Genomic DNA, 15,345 nt, shown 5'->3' with positions numbered 1-15,345 from the left:
CCTTGAGGGTAAAGGACATCACCCAGGGGACTTGCTGGGCAGAGATGAGATGAAGACTCAGGCAGGGCCATCCAAGACCCCTGCACTGAGCATTTCCTCATTACCAAGGTATTTCAAGGCATTTCATAATGCCTAGCCTGCCACAAAAGGCCTTCCTCCACTGGGCCCCAGACTTCAGCATTCTTTCTCACTGATTCCAGCAACCAACTCTCTTCTCTGGTTAAACCTACCCGCACTCTCCCAGATCTTCCACTTTCCCATACCCGAAGCCTTGACTTGTCCATGCTCCGTTCCTCCTTTGAGGCACACTATGCCCTAGGTGATGGCTCCCTTTTATGACCTTTGGTAGTCCCCACATCTTCACCCCACAGCACATCCTGTCTTACAGACCCTGTGTGTTTTGTCTCCATCTGTATGAAGAATTAGGTGCTCAGCATACATTGGATGTAGATAAATCGAAAAATACTAGTTGGCTTAATCAGTTGCTTATTTTGGAGATGGCCAAACATCAGTAAGGCCAGCTTTTTTGTTTTATTCAAATTAGCTCACCTTGGCCAGGCATGGTGGTTCACACCTGTAATCCCAGCATTTTGAGAGGGCAAAGTGGGAGGACTGCTTGAGACCAAGAGTTAGAGGCCAGCCTGGGCAGCATAGCAAGATCCTGTCTCCACAAAAAATTTTAAAAATTAGCTGGGCATGGTGGTATGTGCCTGTAGTCCCAGCTTCTCAAGAGACTGAGGCAGGAGGATCACTTGGGCCCAGTAGGCTGAGGCTGGGGTGAGCCAAGATTATGCCCTGCCTGGGCAACAGAGCAAGACATTGTCTCTTAGAAAAAAAAAAATAGCCCACCAGTTTGGGCTACTTTATGTCCAAAACAGTGATCCAAACATAGTAATGGCAATATTATCAGAATATCTGGGTGGGCTTCCAAAGGGACTATATGAAAGGGAATGGCACTTATTGGGATATATATTATAGTGCCTAAAGTCATGATGGGCGCAGTAGGTAGTCACTGGTCAACTTCTGACCATAGCACATACTTCCTTATAATTTGGGGCAAGTTACTAAATTTCCCTCAGTCTCAGTTTCCTTACTTGTAATAGTGTCACTTATTTAATAGGTTTACCATGCAGATCAAATGAGATAATGCTTAGCCCAGGCCTGAGAGCTAGTAAGACCTTAATAAATGCTAGAAATCATTGTTATTATAATTACTTCAGCCCATCGAGTCTAGCTTATTAGAGCTAGAAGGAACTGCATAGAAAATTCAGTCCCAGCACTTAATTTATAGATGAGCAAATGGATGCTCAGGTGTCAGGACATGATCTGGTGGAGCTCAGATATAAAACAAGTCCTGTGTTCCTTCGTCCACTGGCCAGCACTACTCAAGAGTCTGTGTCACATTTTATACCTGCACAGGCCCATGCTTTACTTGTATTACATGCAGTGAGGCAGAGTGATCTAGATCTGTTTTTTGTTCATTATCTGAAGAGATACAACATTTATGTCAAATCCAATCTACCTTGATCAGACAGGAAAATATAATAAAACATTTAAGACAAATCTTTATAGAGCAAAAGTTATACCAGTTTGTAGTTACAAAAATCATTGCTGTGACCCTAATTAATACCAACACTTATGGGAATAACGAAAGCAAACATGTGAAGAGTAAGGTTGAAGTGAAAGTCACAGGGGTGTTTTGTGTATGACTGGTTTTTTGTCAGTTTTTGGGTTTTGTTTGTGTTTTTAGATCACTGTCTGGGTCAGAGAAAAACACTTGTAATGAAAATGTCCACCTATAGGTGGCAAACTTGTACTGCTGTCATTCTGTCCTTGAGTGCCCTTGCAAGTAAATGTCACTGGGAATGGAGATGAAAGTGAAATTTGAAGAAAGAAAACAAGAAATCTAAATGGATCCAGAAACAACATTCTCACAAAAATTTTAAATAAAAAAAAAAACACATAATAATCTCACAAGATACTTAGTCTGATTCATCTGCAAGAATACCTCATGAAATTGCACCAAATGCATTTATTCAGGATCCATTTCAGAGTTCCTACAACATAGCACACCCTGGTTTAGAGTGGGAAAGACACATCCCTGCCTTGAGAGTGCTGACAGCTGGGAGCCTTCCACCCGCAAAGCACTTCCAGCAACTTCTCTCATCTGACTTTTGCTGTTGTCCCCGATGTCACAGATAAGAAGAGACGCTCAGAGACACCGGGGGAGTGGCAGACTGGAGCCCAGCTCCTTAGAGTCCAGGTATGTCTCTGTCTGCCACTTTATGCTACTTCAATGTAAGGCAGAAAGTGACAAAGTGATCCAGGACTGGGGGCCAGGAATAACTAATTCTTTGGGGTATATCACTCACAGGAAAGCCTCAGTGGTTCTTCCAGAGCCTTTGTAAATAGAATGACCTTGGACTCTCTCATTTCTGCCCTTCACCCTGGCTAACCAACACTTACTCCCTAATCGTGAAAGGGGGGTTGTTTCCCAGAGTGAGGGTCAGGATCCCCTGGGGACTCTAAGGAAAGTAGTGAAGACTTTAATTTACAGTGGCCAGGCTTGGTGGCTCACATCTGCAGTTCCAGCTACTCAGTGAGGCTAAGGTAGAAGGTTCACTTGAGCCCAGGAGTTTGACGCTGCAGTGAGCTATGATTACATGCCACTGTTCTTCAGCCTTGGTGACAGAGTAAAAAAAAAAAAAAAGACTTTATTAACGAGAAATAATTCTTTTTTTTTTTTTGAGACAGAGTTTTGCTCTTGTTGCCCAGGCTGGAGTGCAGTGGCGTGATCTCGGCTTACTGCAACCTCCGCCTCCCGGGTTCAAGAGATTCTCCTGCCTCAGCCTCCCAAGTAGCTGGGATTACAGGTATATACCACCATACCCGGCCAGTTTTGTATTTTTAGTAAAGATGGGGTGTCTCCATGCTGGTCAGGAACTCCCGACCTCAGGTGATCCGCCCACTTCAGCCTCCCAAAGTGCTGGGATTACAGGTGTGAGCCACCGCACCCAGCAAGAAATAATTATTCTACCCTACTTTTAAAAACTTTTGATATAGTATACTCATTTAAATGTGTTTAATTAAAACAATATTGAGTGCCTGTTTAAATGTATAAAGAGGGTACAATGTGTTTTTTCATGCATTCCTTGCTCCTTTGAAGATTTTCCTATGTATCATCCCAGGCTTATCCCTAAGTATTTACATATATGTAGATACGTTAAGTGTGGATATAGAGAGAATTTTCTTTGCCCAATTCATGTAGTACTCTGCTGCTTGCTTTTTTCATTTAACAACATAGCTTGGAGAGCTTTAACTAGAAATATGTTATGCAGTTTAACGTGGCATGGGGTTTATAGTTTGAATGTACCATAATATATAAACCATTCCCTTCCCTACTGGTGGCTGTCTAGGTTGTTTTTGTTTCTCGCTATTGCAAATAGGTCTGTAGTTAAGTCGTTTTACATATACCTGTGTACATGTACAATATCTCTGAAGGATAAATTCCTTAAAAGAAAAAAATTGTTGGACCAAAGCATAGCTATGCATTTTGAATTAAAAAAAATACTGTTAAATTAACTCCCACAAAGGCTGAACTGCCTTTTTATTGACCCTACCTCTCTCTCATTAACTTTCTATTCACAACCTTTACTGTGGGCCACTTTTATTCTGTTTTAACTTTTGTTTTGTTTTGTTTTGTTTTGAGACATGGTATCCCTCTGTCACTCAGCCTATAGTGCAGTAGTGCAATCATGGCTCACTGCAGCCTTGACCTCTTGGGCTCAAGGGTATCCTCTTGCCTCAGCCTCCTGAGTAGGTGTGACTATAGGCACAGACCACTATGCCTGGCTAATTTTTACAAAATTATTTTTTGTAGACATAAGGTCTTGCTATGTTGCCTAGGCTGGTCTCAAACTCCTGGGCTCAAGTGATCCTCCTACCTCAGCTTCTCAAAGTGCTGGGATTACAGGTGTAAACCACTGCGCCTGGGCCTATGTTTTAACTTTAATCTTGAAGTCTTCCTTCTCCCTCTTTCTCTCACCACACACTCATTTCACCGAAAACTCTGTTGGATTTACTTTCAAATACATCCAGAATCTAGCCACTTCTCACCACCTACTCTGCTATCACTTGGGTGAAGCCACCATTACCCCTGCACTGGATCCCTGTAGTAGTCTCCTACGCATCTCCTTGCTTCTGTTCTGCCCTCCTTCAAACTACTGTCAACACAGCAGCCAGAGTGACCCTATTAAAACAAGTCAGATCATTTCACCCCTCAGCTCAAAATCCTGCAACGTATCCTCACTTCACTTCGTGAAATCCTTATGATGACCTCCAGGGGCCTATGTGATCTGCACCTACATTCTCTTCTCCTATATTCTCCTCCTCCCCATCTGTACTCTGCCATGGACACTGACCTTCTTGCTACTCCATGAATCCTCCAGGCACACCCCACATGAGGGTCTTAGCAGTCCTCTCCTTCCTGATATCCACTTGACTAACTTCTTCACCTCCTTCAAGTTGGCTCAAATTTCTCTTTCTCAGTAAAGCCCTTCCAATACCCTTATTCAATACTGCAAACATCCCCACCAGCATCCTATACTCCTTGCTCTTCTTTTTCTTTTCCCAGAGCATTTACAACCCTCTTACCTGCTATGTAATTAACTTTATTATGTTCATTGCCTACCTCTCCCATTTGAATTTCCATGCCACATGGGTGGGGATCTTTGCTGTTTTGTTCACTGAAAAAAATCTTTCATAAATATCTGTTGAATTGGAGTTGCCATTCCTCTCTCCATTGCAATGGTGAAATAGCTTTAAAAAGCTGTGGTTTTGACACTGAGTCATTCCCTTGTGGATGATGTTGTCCTACTGCCTTTTAAAGATAAGGTTCAAAAAGGAAAAAAAAATAGAAAAATTGGACATCATCAAAATTTTAAACTTTTGCTTGTGAAAGACTCTGTAAAGGGGATGAAAAGACAAACTACAGACTGGGAGAAAATATTTGCAAATCACAAATCAAACAAAGAATATATATAATCTCAAAACTCAACTGTAAAAACACCACACACAGGCAATTCAATTAGAAAATGAACAAAAACAAGAACAGACATTTTACCAAAGGGGATACAGAGATGGCAAATAAGTACATGAAAAGATATCTAACACTATTTGCCATTAGGAAGATGTAAACTAACAAACACCACAATGATATCAGACCTATCTGAATGGCTAATATAAAAAAAAAATCACGTCAAATGCTGGCCAGGCAAGGTGACTCACACCTGTAATCCTAGCCCTTAGGGAGGCCAAGGCGGCTGGATTGCTTGAGCCCAGGAGTTTGAGACCAGCCTGGGTAACCCTGTGACACCCCTTCTCTACAAAAAATACAAAAATTTGTCAAGTGTGGCAGTGCATGCCTGTAGTCTCAGCTACTTGGTAAGTTGAGGTGGGAGGATCACTTGAGATTGGAAAGTCGAGGCTGCAGCATGCCTGGGTGACAGAGAGAGACATGATTTCAAAAAAATAAATAAATAAAATGCTAGTGAGGATGTAGAGAAATCAGATCACTCATACATGATGGTAAGGATGTAAAGTGGTACAGTCACAAATATAGTTTTACTTTTTCTTTTAAAACCAAAAATGGACTTCCCATACCACCCAGCAGTTGTACTTTCAGGCATCTGTCCCAGAGAAATGCAGACTTATGTTCATACAGAAACTTGTACAGCAATGCTCATAGCAGCTTTATGTATAATATACGAAAACTGGAAACCACCCAAATGCTCTTCAACAGGGTGAATGGTTAAAAAAACTGTGGAACATACATACCATTGAATATTACTCAGAAATAAAAAGGAATGAACTACTGATACACGTAACAATATGAACTGATCTCAAGAGGTTGTGCTGAGTGAAAACACCAATCTCGAAAAGTTACATTATATATGATTCCATTTACATAACATTCCTGAAACAAAATTATCAATGGAAAAGAGATTAGTGGTGTCCAGGGTTTAGAGATGGGGATGGGGGGAAAGAGAAAGCTGTAGCTATAAAGGGGTAATATAAGGGAGTCTTGTGGTGATGGGTGCAATTCTGTACCTTAATTGTGGTGATGGTACACTAAGCTACACATGTGATCAGACTGCATAGGTCTATGAGCACACACACACAGATACACACACGCAGGCACACACACACGCACACTCACGAGTACAAGTGTAACCGGAGAAACCTGAATGAGCTCTGTTAATTGTACCAGTGTCACTTTCTTGGTATTTATACATACTGTAGTTATGCAAGATGTTACTGGGGCAGGCAAGGTAAAGTGTGCACCAGAATTCCCTGTACATTTCTTTGCAACTTCCTGTAAATCCATAATTATTTCCAAATTGAAAAAATAAAGGGCAGGGCGTGATGGCTCACGCCTGTAATCCCAGCACTTTGGGAGGCCGAGCACTTTGGGTGGATCATGAGGGCAGGAGATCGAGACCATCCTGGCTAACACGGTAAAACCCCGTCTCTACTAAAAATACAAAAAACTAGCCAGGTGTGGTGGCGGGTGCCTGTAGTCCCAGCTACTCGGGAGGCTGAGGCAGGAGAATGGTGTGAACCCGGGAGTCGGAGCTTGCAGTGAGCCGAGATCGCGCCACTGCACTCCAGCCTGGGCGACAGAACAAGACTCCGTCTCAAAAAAAAAAAAAAAAAAAAAAAAAAAAAAGTTAAGAAAAAAGTTTCAAGAAGAAATCCAGGTCAGCTTTCAATTGGGATGTTTTCCCCTGGGGTTACTCTCCTTATTTCCAATACATCTAACTTTAACTTCTTTTTATTTGGTCTTTTTCACTTTTCGAGGGAAAGCCCGAAAATACTTACTTGAGTGAACATTATTCTTACGTGGTTCTGGGTAAGCTACTCAGCTCTCTGTTCTTCAACCTTTCCTTTGGAAACTTGGGGGAATATCATCTGTCCCCATCCTCATGGGAATGTAGAGAGTTACAAACTCACAGAAGTTCCAATTAACTCCTTCCATGCTGAAATCATAGAGCAAGTGGGAAGTGAGGTGAGCACTCTCCTCCAATAAGCACCCACCACATTCTGGTCACTGCACAAGCACTTCAAATACACTGTCTCACTGGCCAGGTTTCAGCTCATTCGAAAAAGATGTGAAGGTCATATATAAACTACAGCATTGCTGACCACTGAAGAACTGATAGCTGATAACATTGCTAAACAGCAAGAGTTCTTACTGGGTTTATACTTCTCAAATTTCCAATTAGTCAAAGCTATAGTAATATTTAAGTTGCTTTTTAAAAATGCACAAGCTAATTCTCTAATGCAATTTTCAAAATAAGCATACTTGGCTCTTTTTAAAGCATTTCCCCTTGAATTTGATCAATAGATTTTGGAACCATTTTAAACACGTGGATGTCAATCTTTTTGTAAAACTTTCTCCTCGGTGCTTCCCACCTCCATGTGTCCATCTCTTTTTCTTCCTCACAGTAGCATTTCTTTTCCTTCTCTACTTTCTCTGGGATATGCCCTCACTAAACAGATTTGCTCTGTCACCTCTATTCTTATACTCCCTGGGAATGAAATGTTACTTGTGGGTCACCCTTTAAGCACTGAAACTACTGCAAGATTATTCCCAATACATCATGACAAACATTCTTTGAAGTGTGTCACATGAGCCCTGAATCAGCAAGGAGGATAGTATTGCGAGGGCTGTTGCTAGACTATACAGTGCCTTTGTGCAAATTAGAAAAAGACCTCCCTCTGGATGGGACACAGGACTGAGCCAGGGCTGAATTTCAGTCTTTACCTGCATGGATGAGACACAACCTCCTCAATAAGATTCAGAAGCTATGGAAGGAGCTCTCAAAAGTAAATTCAGCTCATCATCACTTTTGTACCCAAATCCATCATTGACTTACAGTGGTTCCAAGAGTGATCACTTGACTCATTTGTGACCCAATTTTTTTCTGTGTTAGACTAAAAATCTATAAAATACTTAGACATGAGGTTTTACAAACCTGTCCTGGACACATTTCTTGTTTATCATCATGACATTTATCATCTTATTTATCATCATGACAGTGGTGCCAGTACTCATTGGGAGATCAGCAGATCACTCAGCTTTGGGACAAAACAGAGAGTTTTAAGTAAGACGGGGGTACACCAGATATTTTTATCCTTGTTTAGTTTTCCTCTTCCAGTGCAGTGGTCTCTGACTCAACAAAGCCCAACATTCACAACCCGCTGTCAGGGGCCTGATGCATGCATTGTCTTGAGTTGAATGAAAACATTTGACTCTTTCTGTCAATTTGCAGTGGAACACACCTTCCAGACTTTCTACACTATGTGATACCAGCTCTGAATATTTCCTATTCAGTGTTCACCTCTGTCAGCTAGTCTGAAAATTGGACCCAGAAACACTTGACAAATCACTGGCCACATTGTGGTTACAGGCGGTGACACATTGCTGCTGCTGCTGCTGCTGCTGCTGCTGCTTATTCATGAAACTGGAGATTAACGTTCCATTTCTGAGATGTAAACTAGGGAAAACCCCATATAAAGCACCAGCACTGAGCAGAATAACAGAAAGACAATTTTCAACTGAAATGCCAGTTATTAGAAGTCATGTGGAGTCAGGAGTTGCCATGGAATCCATTTGTTTCTAAACTGGCTCCTCCTGCTGGAATAGTTTCTCATTATCATGTCTTTCTTATGGGGTTGGGGGAGAAAGAAAGTGAGAGTGCCATCTCATATAAAACTATGTTATAATTCCAAAGCACTGAGGCCCTACAATGAATAGAAAATTAAAAGTTTTAAGGAAAGTTAATGTAAAATTTTAATACCCATTTATATTGTTGTTTGGCTTGGAGTAAAACAATCACATTGCCATCAAGATTTCCTTTCTGTGACTTTTGATTATTCAAGGAGAATACACAATGGCTTATGGTACAAGATTTATCTTCACAAGCTAGTTATCAGATCTCCAGGAGTGAAAATAAATATCAAAGCAGATCTAAACTGAGATGGGCTGCACATTTGCAGTGCACTTGTTTTCCCCTACGTATCATTTTTATTTAGATTCTTAACCAGACCATTATGGCTTTTCCTCCTGTGAAACTGCTGATGAGTCTATCCCCTTGTTTCCTCCAAGTTATTTGTTCAAATCACAAGAAGTGATTGGCTGGCATATGTTAATTCTTGAGTTGTTTCTGTGGTAAAGTCTCCCATGTGTTTATAGGTAAAATACAGAAACAGATTGATCAAATATCAACTTGGGACAATTAAATTTGAAAACATACAGAATCCAGAAATTAACCACTGTTTTAACATATGTACAATATAATTGATTATAATTAGACAGGAGATCTGTTGAATGAAGATACATTAGAATTATATTTGCATATTTATCTTATTCTGAGTTTTCTATGAAAGAATATTAAATATTTCATGTGAGTAAAAGTGTTGGTAGATGACTCCAGAACCTTGAACCTGTGTTTCTCATTGTCTTGACTTCCCTATGTTGACCAGTGAGCTCACCCCAGGGATTCAAGAATGGTTCAGCTGTATTTAAAACCAGACCCCACCTCATCCTCCTACCCAAGGATTTACCCACCTCAGAGCCAAGAGGGCCCCCACCCTCAAATCATTTGGGTTGACAGTTTACAGGAGAAAAATGCAAGCAGCACTTAGGCATATCAAAAGATGCCAAACCTCCCTAATAACAGAAAAAAATTAAAAGTCAATTTTCATCTGTTAGACTGGGAAAAAAGTTAATAATGTGCTTCATTCCAAGATTGTAGGGAAACAGTCACCCTCACACATTGCTGATGAGAGTGTCAATTGGCAAAACTGTCATGGAGGGCAATTTAGCAATATTTATCAGGAGTGCAAATCCATGTATCCTTCGATATAGCAACTCCATTTTTGGGAATTTGTCCCGTGGGTGTACTTGTACACAGGTAAATGACATGTGCACAGTTATCCACTACAGCATTGTTTGTGAAGCAATAATGGGAAACAAACCTAAATGTCCTCAGTGGGTGAAAGGTTAAATAATTTATACTGGTATTACCTGGAATGCTATACAGATGTTTAGGAAAGAAAGGATGAAGAAGCTTTCTGTATACTGTCATGGAAAGTGAAAAAAAATCAAGGTGCAGAACGGTGTGTATAATATAAATCTTAATGTTTGCTTGAAACTCCAGAAGAGTAATAAGAAGCTAAGTGGTTGCATAGCTGCAGACATAAATTGGTAGCCCAAGATCCACTTGCTTGGTTTGCATAGTGTTTTAAAATTGGATTTCACTTAATAATCTGGATTTCTAGGTAAAGAAAATAAGTGAAGCAGGCCAGGTGTTAAGATAAGAAATGGTGCTGGTAGTCTAATCTGTCTGGATTTTCCACTCGGTTTTAGGGTGGAGGGATTCTGCAGTGGGAGCCCTGAGGAGATGAACAGTTTCGTTCCGGAAATGGAGCTGTGACTCATGGATAGAGATCGTCATCCCAAACCTCTCTCATCTGAAAGGGGCTTAGGAACCACTGCTGGGAAAAGGCATGCCCAGCATCCACATCATCCCAGGTGTACCTAGGAGCAGCACTGGCTTATCCATTTCGCACAATAGTCACAGTGCCTAGGGCCCATGTAGTTTTACGGCCTGAGAAAAATGTTTCAATGTTTATTTCTTTTACCATCAGAAGAAAAAAAATAAATATGTAAGAATAACGAATATATGATAATGAAACCAATCTGAATTACACTGATCTGTTTACCAATGCATTTGCAAAATATAATTTTAAAATATTTTCTTATGCAGGATGGAGCCATAAAAACATGACAAAAGTGCTTAAGGATCAACAAAGCTGTGTCATAACGTTGACCCTGCACAAGAGGAAGCCCTTGCCACTTGAGGGGAGGCCTAGACCTCCCTGGCCCAATGCATCCAGGCAGGGCCCCCTCCTCTAGCGACCACTCCCCCTGCACCAACATCACACACACACACACACACCTTGAACCCTTTATGCCTAAGTGGTCTTGAAAAATGAGGGAACAGGTTTGAGGCCAAAAGGAGAACCAATGCTTGTCTGCTATATTTCCAGTGTGTCCCACACCTGGTTGACTGAACCAAAGTCTCTGGACTTGTTTCCAGCAACATAGCTGAGAATCCTGAAACACTGGAACATTCTGAGAGCACCCTGTGTATTTCCCTGCTCTTCTCAAGCCAAACTCCCCATGGAAGGTTGGTCTGGCTAAGGCCCCGACTTCCTCTCCCTTTTTTGAGACTAACCACTTTCCTAAGGAGGCAGGAATAAGCCATCATCAGAGACCCCATCCTTATCACAGAGGACAGCCTCACTCCTGGGCCTCAACCAGACCGCCCTATCATTTTATGCTGTATGTTCAAGATCCCACAATACTAGGGCCATCGCTTCGTATATTTTCCCTCCTCACAGTCTTCTACTTCAAAAGCAGGCTGAGAAAAAGCAGACTAAGGCAGTGGTTCTTAAAGTGCGGTTCTCTCACCAGCAACATCACCTGGGAACCTGTTAGAAATGCAGATAAACTATTGGGTTCCTCCCCAGATCTACTGAATCATAAACTCCGGAAGTGAGGCCCAGCAGTCTGTGTTTTAAGCAGCCTTCCAATCAATTCCCACGCACGCTCAAGTTCCAAAACCGCGCTAACAGCAAAGGCGCCCAGATATTCAAGGGCAGATTCCCACGTCTCGGGCCCAGAGGCGATGAGTCTAGGGTGGGACCCAGGCATGTGCCCCAGACTTCCGAAGCACCGGGTCTCCGGCCCAGACAAGCACAGCGGTACTTTCCCGGGGTCCTGGGGTTGCGACGCGAAAGCGCGAGCAGCTATTGGAGGCTCACGACTTGGAGACGCAACCACCTCAGCGGGGCGGCGCCCCCAACCGGGTTAAGCTGCGACTGTCACTGCGTCTCGGGGCGGGTCCACGGCCCCTCACTGCGCAGCCCAGGGTGGTGCCGGCAACCCTCGCTCTGAGCTCATCCTTGCTCCCGCTTCCCCGCATTCGGAGCTGCCTAGTGGCCCGAGGCCCTCCGCTCCCTTACGGAATGCCAATTCCCGATTCGGACAGGGATTTCCTATTCCTAAATCAAGGTGGGGCCTTAGGGTTTATATTTAAAAGCCGCCCTCCTCCCCCACCTCCATGCCAAGCGACCCAGAGTTTGGTCTGAAATTCGGGAACCGATTTAAGAATCAAAGTGTTTTTCAACCCGAGTTTCCAATCCAGTGTTCATCTACAGAGTTAGAACTCCTCAGTTGTGTGCCTGTATTCAGCGTTGCTGAAATTTATGTACACACAGCGTCCTCAGCTCGATTTCTGGAAAAGAAAAGCGTGAAAGCGCAGGCACCTGGAGCGGCAGGCACCCACCTGCTCCCATCCTCAGAATGCACAGAATCAGACCTCTTTCCCGCTAGCTATTGTATTTTAAAATAATTATATTCTTTAAAGCTTAAAATTTATGTCTGCAAATACAGTGGTGCACAATTCAAGATGCACTTATTTCCCAGCGGCCATTCAAGGTTATATATTAGACCACGGTTTCCAATATCTGGAAAATTAACCAGAATATTTAGAGAAACTATATGAAACTCTTACTTGTATTCGCCAATCTCATTTTCCAACTTGGTGCATTTTCTTTTTTTCTTTCTTTCTTTTTTTCCAGTGTGTAACCACTGAAGTGAATTTGGGGGTATTTCACGGGTCAATTTAGGGAGACAACTGAAAAGCAGTACCTAGGAAAAGGGTTTTTTTATATTTATATACATAAAATATAGTTTTCAAAACGTCCTGATCAGACAAGTAATATTTACCATAACTTCTAAATAGCAAATATGACCCTATTTTGGGGGGCTCCTTCTACACTTTGTTTAGGGTCAAGGCTACAAGTGGCTCTTGTTTCTGCCTCAACATCATAACGACTCTCAGAGATGTAAATGTCTAAATGTGGTAAAAAAAAAAATGGGTCTGGGACAGGATTACATTAACTAATATACTTGGAAGTAGAAAATGTTAATATTTCCTAAGACAATAATATGTCCCTAGATAACTTGTCCTTTTCAGTGACAGAGTGAACATCTGGATGTAACATACTGAGTTGTTCGAGTGACCATCTTCAGATTTTGTATCTTGGTTATAAATATATCCTTCATCCTGACCTTGGACATCGAGCAAAATCCATGTCTGTGTGCTTTGTGCAACTGTGCATGTGGGATGCGCGAGCATGCAAAAGTGTATGTGTGCGTCCCTAGCAGTCTGCAAAAAAATAAAGAGAATGGTGGTGGACAGAAATCATTCTAGTTTTGATAAGATGCTCAAACAGCCTGGAGCAAAGAAGAGTCATTAGAGGAGTTTTCGGAAGACAGGGTGGAGGTCTGTGCCAGAGCAAGCGTCGGGGGCCGAGGCATTGAACCCCGGTTCGGCGGTTTGCACCGGAATTCCAGTATGTGTTCACTCGTTCTCTTACAACCGAAAGTTCACCTTCTCTAGTCTTGATTTTGCCTTTTGCGGGGAAGGGTCAGAAGGCCCTTGAGATGCCCGCTCCCTCTTCTTTCCGGGTGCGCGCGGCATGCTGGACATTGCTCACACAGGGGAGTTGGTTCCAGAATCTACCCGGGCTGGCTCCCCTGGGGTAGAGTCACGGACGCCTGCATGTCCTGACCTCCGGGGTCCAGGGCAGGCTCCATGAGGGCAGCATCCTGGGTTGCCCCAGAGGTGGCGGGGACTCTTGGGGGAACAGTGTCGCCATCACACTAGGCTGTTCGCCCTGCTTGGTGGGGGAAGGAGGGAGATACTTTTTTGCAGCCCCGCATGGGTTTTCTCCCACATCAGGATCGCATTCTGGGTGCCTGAGGGCCAGAGGCTAGGTTTTAAGGCCACCGGCTCAAGGAGGTGGCGGCCTAGACTCTATAAGGATCTCTATTTGGGGTTAGTGGGTCGCCCGTGACCGTCTCTTCCTTCCTGGGGCTTTTCTCCTTATATTGGCAAAGCGAATGGTACGATTAGTCTCTGAGCTTCAAGAAATTCATTTAAAATTTCCCGTGCTAGAGGCGAACGCAAATTCGCAGAACACGTGGGAGGCACCTGAGGTTCCGGTTCACGGTTCACGCCTCCGGCTACAGGGCGCGTGGGGGGCTGGCAGGCGGGGTCGCGGGGAGGGTGCAAAGCCGGGTCCCTGGGCCCGGGCGGGGGAATGAAGGAGCAGCGTTCCGGCTCCAGCCTAGGTTCAAAGATTAGAAAAACAGGTGTTACGTCGTCATGCTAATTCACTCTCTCGGTAAACGCGGCTCAGACAGTTGTGTGCTGAGGACTTAGCGAGAGGCCGTCACCTCGTGGTCGTGCATTCACTTTGTTTATTAAACGACATCTACTTGGCTCATTGACAACTGAGCTTCACTCGGACATTGGAACAGCCCGCCCAGCGCCCCCAGGACGTCAGCCTTAAGCGTGAAGACTTCCTTACTCATTTTGCCCATCTTGCTTCTGAAGGCAAAATTACTGCATTTCTTCTTCTGGAAACCCAGCATTACCTGACTCCCTACCCCCACCCCCCGGAAGTCCCTGCTGTGGACACAGGTTTCAGACCCCAGAGAGGCACTTCCACACCGGCATGTTGTTTTAAGTAGAGATAGGGTTAGAGTAACCGCGGTCTTGACTGAAATCCTCTCTAGAACCCAGTCGAATAGAAAACCACCTCTTAACCCTAAGTGTCACTGATTCGCCTGGCAGCTATATGTGACCTTGTTGGAGGGGAGAGGAGGGTCAAGAAAGGTTATTTCCCCTCTCCACACGCACCCTCCACCGCCGACTTTACATGTAGTAGCCAACTTGACCTTATCTGATCTTTCTGGAATCTTGTGTATAAGTGAGCCACAGTGCATCTCTCGCTATCTTCTAGCTATGTCTTGTTAAAAGTGCATCATTGGGTGGTTGGAAGGCGCCCAGAACCAGATCTCTAAGTGGCTACAGCCACTGGGGAAATGGCTCCTCCTAGATTAGAGTCCATTAGGTGGATTCCAGTTTTGAAAGATCTACAAAATCTCCGTGCTTGTTTCTTTTTCTTTCTACCCAAAACGTTCACCTCCTCCCCCCAGGTGTTGCCCAGATGTGTAAATAACACCAGAAAGCTCCTGTTGTCCTTCTACGACTATCTTACTGCCATCGGGCGGCAAGGAGGTGGCAGATGTCTGTATTTTTGAACAAACACTCTTAAAGTTGTTCTGAATATCAGCAGAATGGCACACACCCCTCTTCAAAGTATTTATTTTCTCAGTGGCAATTAGCGCCACAAACGAGAGGA

General features: G+C 43.4%; 1 long non-coding RNA gene across 1 annotated transcript; it reads left to right on the top strand.

Moving 5' to 3' along the window:
* The first annotated feature begins 1,994 nt into the window (after nucleotides 1-1,994).
* On the top strand, nucleotides 1,995-10,760 carry LOC134761540 (uncharacterized). The gene is made up of 2 exons (XR_010140308.1): nucleotides 1,995-2,263; nucleotides 10,433-10,760. It is a non-coding gene; the product is annotated as an uncharacterized LOC134761540 (long non-coding RNA).
* The last annotated feature ends 4,585 nt before the right edge of the window (nucleotides 10,761-15,345 follow it).

This window comes from Pongo abelii, chromosome 5 (genome assembly GCF_028885655.2).
Source record: "Pongo abelii isolate AG06213 chromosome 5, NHGRI_mPonAbe1-v2.0_pri, whole genome shotgun sequence".
Classification (NCBI taxonomy): domain Eukaryota; kingdom Metazoa; phylum Chordata; class Mammalia; order Primates; family Hominidae; genus Pongo; species Pongo abelii.
Note: the sequence above shows the minus strand (reverse complement) of the source record. Positions and strands in the feature narration are given on the sequence as shown.